This window comes from Topomyia yanbarensis, chromosome 2 (assembly GCF_030247195.1).
Source record: "Topomyia yanbarensis strain Yona2022 chromosome 2, ASM3024719v1, whole genome shotgun sequence".
Classification (NCBI taxonomy): Eukaryota; Metazoa; Arthropoda; class Insecta; order Diptera; family Culicidae; genus Topomyia; species Topomyia yanbarensis.
The window spans coordinates 52,430,187-52,436,830 of NC_080671.1; positions in this window are offsets into that span (position 1 = coordinate 52,430,187).

Below are 6,644 nucleotides of genomic sequence, written 5' to 3' on the forward strand. Positions count from 1 at the left end.
AGAGAGCGGTGCTCCAAATTGGGTCTGTTTTGAAGTTTGATGGGGCACTGTAATGCTGGTTGCGATAAACCAGCCCATTCAATAAATGTGGAACGTTTCATCGTGAGAAATATTATTTTTGGCAGTTCTCTGAGTAGTTCTCACTACCTTTCAACCGATGGCTGCTTGCTGATATGGTTCAGGAGGAGAGTATTCAACCATGCTTCAAATCATAGAACTGATCGAATGGCATCCAACGGCGAAGAGATGGCGGGGGTTTATGTTTGAACTTTAGCTTTATGAATGGGATTTAAGGGAATTTGTGAGGTGCCTGATGCTTTCAAAGGCTGGTTTAGCTTGTGACACACATAATATTCCGGGAGCTTGAATTGGAAGTAGGAACATGAGAGTGCAGCAACCGTCACATAAATACAAATGATGTATACAAATCTGATTGCTACTTGACGTTACATAAACTATACATATATGAATATAAATTACCATTAAGTGTTGAAGCATAAAACCAGAATATTTATCAATTTGATATATACCAATGAAGTTCTTTTGCAAATAAACCATAACTTCCATCAATACATTTAAGCAATTGTCGATTGCATGGAATTGCTTCACGGTTTGGCCCGGAAATCGTAAAATTATCTCTAAAATCAATGTACCACTTTAACATTTGCAGCTTAGTCGCAAATGTGCTCTAAAGTACACAGAAACGTTAGATTGTTGATTCCAATATTCTGACTCTACTAAAATCGTTTGCCTATGGATAACGTACATACCGAATTCATGTTAAGAATTTGCTGTGACAAAATCCCACATTGACCATTCAAATTTGGGCACTTGAACAATCCAAAATTAACCGTGCACTTAAATGACCGTCAGAGTATATTTATTTTTTTAAGTAAACCTGATGTAAATTGTAATCATAACAGGCCCGTAGCTAGGATTTTACTTCGGGATGCTTAAACATTAATGCATAAATATAGAAATCTGGGGGGTATATTCGGCTTTTCAGTCAATAAATAATATCGAACACTACTTTTTTATAATGTCCAGATGTTTCGACCGTTATAAAAAATAAATTATATATATAAAAAAGTAGTGTTCGATATTATTTATTGACTGAAAAGCCGAATATACCCCACTGTGCCAACGACAGTTGTAACATCACCTATTACTATGGAAATCTGGTAACTTGAGATAGTCACTGGAAACTGAATGTAATTATGAATAGTTCTTAAAGAAAACAGTTCCAAAACTAAGACAATAGACACTAAAAATCCTAATAATATGTTATCTGTTACAAGAAAGGCTATTATAATTATTATTAATTTAAATAAGTTACAAATTCCTAGATCCTTGAAACTGTGGTAAAAGACAAAATGTAAAGTGTGTGCGAAAACCTATTGATTTCAATACAAACCAAGAATAAGAAATTCTATTGACTTTCAGCGAGCTTGCAAAACCGTTGGAACTTGATAAGATTACCTAGATTAAGCAAATATTATATGTGAACATTTGAAGGTTTTATATCGGAATTCATATGTTTTTGGACAATGCAAAATATATCTTTCAATGATTTAATCTCCCAATGGAAACTATCCAGAATTTAATCTACTGAGGGAATTGTTCACTAATCGTAAGAAAATCATTTAGCACTGATTACTGAAGGCTTCTAATTCACGTAAAAAAATTTAAATGTAACATTGATGACACCACCAAAATATGAGTGAGCTTAATAAGTCGGTTCCGACAGCATGAAGTAACAAGTTACTTAACGCTTATCCGGACATGCCGTAGACTCTTGACTCCTATGGTAGCAGACAAAAGGTTAAGTCACCGGGAAACTGTAAGCTTGCACATATGATCCATCCACGCTTTTCTAAACTTTCTCCCTTCAACTCCTTGCTCTCCCTTGAGTACTATGGCTCTTAATATTGTAAAATATACTTCACCTTCCAGTTCAGCTGATTACAATTTTTTTACAACTATTTGGGAAATAGTTTCAATTAAAGTTGTTGCACCTTACGCATCAAAGTTGTATGGAGAACGTAGACGAAAATGTCATTGTATTCAACCCGAAATGAAATGATCAGAGTGCAATTCCGAAAGCACTCGTGTTGAGTGTATAGAAATAATAGAAGAAGTTCTCTTGAGTCGATTTCGATTGGTTGATTCTTTTTTCCTCTCTTTTCTCTCCGATTTAAGATTATCATTTTATTCCTTGACAAGCAAAAACACAACGAAAGACTATCACATATTGAAATTGAAACATTTATCCCAACTTATTGGCTTATAGATTCAACCAGTTACAACATTTTAGTCGCTCTTCGTGATTACCTATTGATGTCTGTTCGCTGTATTGTTACGTCATTTTCAAATTTACATGGACACTAAGTGAAAACCACAGATAGAACACGACTAAACTGCTGTTGCTGATTGTGACATTAAGTGTATCGTTTGAACTTAGCCTAAAAGCAAAAAAATTAAAGTAAACATTATCTATCTTTTTGACCAGTCGACTTTGAACGAATTTTTCTTTTACACGTTTGTTGAAGGTATCATGGTTTTGCAGTTTATTAGTACGGAACGAATTCCTGGTAAAAATGAAATGAAGTGACATTAAAAATGACGCGAAATAAAAACGTCTTCTCGGCCGTATCGTTCTCAAATCTCAACCAAATTGAAATTATTATATTTTATGTTTCACGCTTGAATATGATGCCTAGTGCTTATACTAAGAGTACATAGTATACAGTATGACAGATATTCAAAATTGTGTGCAATTCAAAAACTTACCCTTTACAAACGGAGCCGGGGGTGTTTTATATATTTCCATTGTGATAAAAAATAAAAATAATAAAACGAGTTTCAAGTTGTACATTTCTATCTCGCTATTGTACATTTCCGTGTCATCATTTGAATTCTTCCTTGCTTCTTGCCCTTACGAGTGTGAACTTTCTCAGTGATGGTACTGGTTGTAGATTTTAAGGTACTTGACGCAGCTGTTGCCGTTGTCAATATTACCTGAACAGCAAATTTTGCAATTGTTTATATTCAGTGGTTTCTAAGCAGGATAGACCGGAAGGGAGGCAAGGAATTCTCTGTAACGGTACTATCGAATTATGTTTTGTACTGCAGGGTCAGGTAGGAGAAAATGGGTCGGCCCATCGACATTCTCACCACATAAACACATTGCTTTTCACATCGTCCATATATAGCAGGATCTTAATTATAGCATTGTTACACACAACCATGTGTTTTAACCCAGTATATTCTAGCGTATGAAATTGTTTTGAGCTTTTGTCACCGTTCGATTATGTTTACATATTTAGGTTGATGTTGTTCTGTGAAACTAATGGAATTATTACACCTCATACTTCATTGTAAAACAAAACAGCTGCCAATTTTTGTCATTTTATTTGCATTTTTGAACCGTGTATAGTTGAGGAAAAATTAAAATCTAAAAAAATCTATTAAAACATCCGAAGAAGCATGAGAAACAACTTAAAATTTGTTTGTTTTTTATATAAGCGTACGAAATTTTTTGAATAAGATATTTCCATTATCAAAACCATTTAGAGCGGTGATTTTGTGTTTCCCATAATCTTTGATACATTTTTTTAAAGAATTGAGAATATCACTGCATTTGGCTCACTTTTTGAAACCTCTGGGTTATAATGGGTTAAGTTGTACGAAATGAATGGTTTCGTCTGGGCTAATTTGTAGAAGGCTATGAGCGCTGAACGCCTGATGTGATAGAATTCGACAATGGCGGCTTCCGAAAGTCTAACCTCCATTTACACCTTCAGGAAATGTTCCACATTATAAATGCTCGCTCCTATGCGAGTCATCAATAATGATATAATCATCGTATTTGGCACCACTTCTTGTTTCTGCTACTCACTCTTTCATTTCGACAGATTACTACAGCAAGAATTATACTAACAGTTTCTTTTGATCTTCAGACAAGGCACACAATATGAAAGTAACATAAAAGGATAAGGATAAGTAATTTGCAAAATTATTTTTTTAAATACTTTCTTCAGAAGGAAAACTACCAAAGGGAAAAAAAATCAGTCGATCCTCAACAGCCGAAGCGGCTGGTTCGTTTAATCGGTGCCCTCTGTGTTGTGAACAAACAATAGTGATTGTTTCATTTACAATAAGATGGCGAAGTGTGTGCCGGATGTAAACAAGCATCAAATGAACTTCTCTTTCGAAAACGATCTTCAAATGGTGAATCGGATAAAACATTATCCAAAAAGTGCCACAGCTCCTTTTGTTTTTATAAGACAACGAGAATCCCCCATAAACGTAATGCAGATTTCAGCTGCCCTTCATAGTAAATACAATTCAGTACTCGAAGTGAGAAAGATGACCTCTGAAAAGCTCAAGATCACTCTGACCAATTGAAATGAAGTGAATGACCTGGTTAAAAGAAGTGATTTACGTTCAATGTTCCATCTAAGTATTCCAACTGATCTTATCGAATCTGATGGTGTCATCGCCGACCCATACATCGGTATAGCCGATGTTATACGTTTCGGCGTCGGAGTGTTCAAAAACCCAAAGATATGCCCTGTTGCCGTATTGGCTGCCCGTCGCCTGGCTCAATATTGTAACGAGAAGAAGCAGTTTGTACCGTCGTCCAATATTAGAATAACCTTTAGTGGCACCGCGCTACCAGATTTTCTACGAGTTCATAGAGTGTTATTACCCATACGCATCTTCTACCATAAACCTATGGTATGCACACGATGCAAACGATTCGGCCATACAGCAAAGCACTGTAACAACAAGGACCATCCAATAATTAATTCCGAAACTGATCAGAATATCTGTCGTTGGTGTGCAAATCACACAAAAACGATAAGGACTGCCCAGTATACCAGAAAAAAACCAAGCAACTAAAAGCTAAACTGAAACAAAGATATAAAAAATCTTATGCATCTATTCAAAAACCTTCGGTGGTTGAAGCGGAACCATACCCAAAAGATTTGAACATCAATCAACACAAAATCGAACCACGCCTCAAAAGGAGTCTACATAGAAAACCATCGCCAAATAATAGGAAGGATGTAAAATATCAACAAGTCAGCTCAACACAACAGCGTCCGCAGGACCAATCTAGCGCTGTAAGAAATTCACCATCCTTAATTACACTCAGTGAAGCAATAACCAAAATATGCGACGCACTAAACGTTAATCCAAATTTGAAAATAATCATTGTAGCGTTACAACCACTACTTGCTCAACTTTGGCAACAAATTATTCTTAAAATTACCCTTGTTAGGACTGATTATTTCTCCATAATATATAAATAAAATGTATTATAATTAAGAAACTCCGGCTCCGTAAAGCTACCGCAGCGAGCCATGCCAAATAAACGAATTGAAAAAAAGGGAAAAAAGAAATAATCACGAAATCATTAATTAAGGAAAGTAGATAAACCGAAGCTACAACACAAAACTCCATTTTATTTGTGATTTGAGTGATTTGAGCGGCCCAAAATAAGCAATAACTGTGCCGGAAGCATTCATTTTGTACGCGTGATATATTAACAGTCTCACGCGCGCGACATTTGTTTCCCTTCCCTGTCAGCATGCGACCCAGAGATTTTGACTAATGTAGCTTCTGCCCGAAGTGAAACTGACTCAGGCTCCAACTCCAACCGTTGTTAAAATGTACGAACTGCAAGGGGGGGCAAACCCAACCCAGTCACGCGAAACCCCCAAGCAAAAACGGTACAAGGTGGCTTGTACACCGGTTGGCACCGCGGGGAGGTAAGGGATTAGTAATTCTGTACCAGAGGTGAATGGCGACATATTGGCCACCGATATTGCGCGAGACTATTCCAGAGGATCAATACTAACAATTAGAGCGATTAAAAAATCGATTTTGTTACCCACTACACCAGGCGCCCCTTTAAGGCTCTACAGGATACGCTAACAAAATCGGTTATCAACAGTCTTCCACGCTATTTATTTAATCTTTATAGAAATCAATCTCCAACATGCAGCGCTCCTGCTATATTTTTAATAAGCTGACTGATTTTTATAAATATTGAGTAAAAGCTGTCGGTTTTCTCTTTGAAAAATGTCCGAATTTGACAGCATTCTGTCTTGCCCTTCAATATGTTTTCACTATAGTGATGAACATTCTGATTATGGAGAGTATTGGTTACTAACAAAACAATAAAGTCAGTGTCGATTATACATTTGAACTGTCCAATTTCGTTACTATCATTGCAGTCCATGAACAGTATCGCTCCAGTATGAGACATAGGTGTAAGCATTTTTCTCTTGTTTGTTGGAACATTATGAACATCATATTCGGACAGAGTGCATAGCTATTTGGCAAACACAACATATTTTGCATATCGTGCTTAATTATCATGCGCTGTACTGACAGCGAGAAGCTATTCTGAAATGTAACGTAAATTGTGTTAAAATATATAGAAATGTGTATTTTTAGCGATAGCGTTTCATACGGTATACTAGCAGGCAATAGTTCGAGACGGGTGCTTAAGTTTTGTGATGGGAATCTACTTGCAGGCGAACGAAGCGGTTTCAACATGTTGAAAGCTACAGGTTTTCATTTGTACTATACTCAACATCCTGGAATTTCTTTCTAAATTTAAAACATAGATT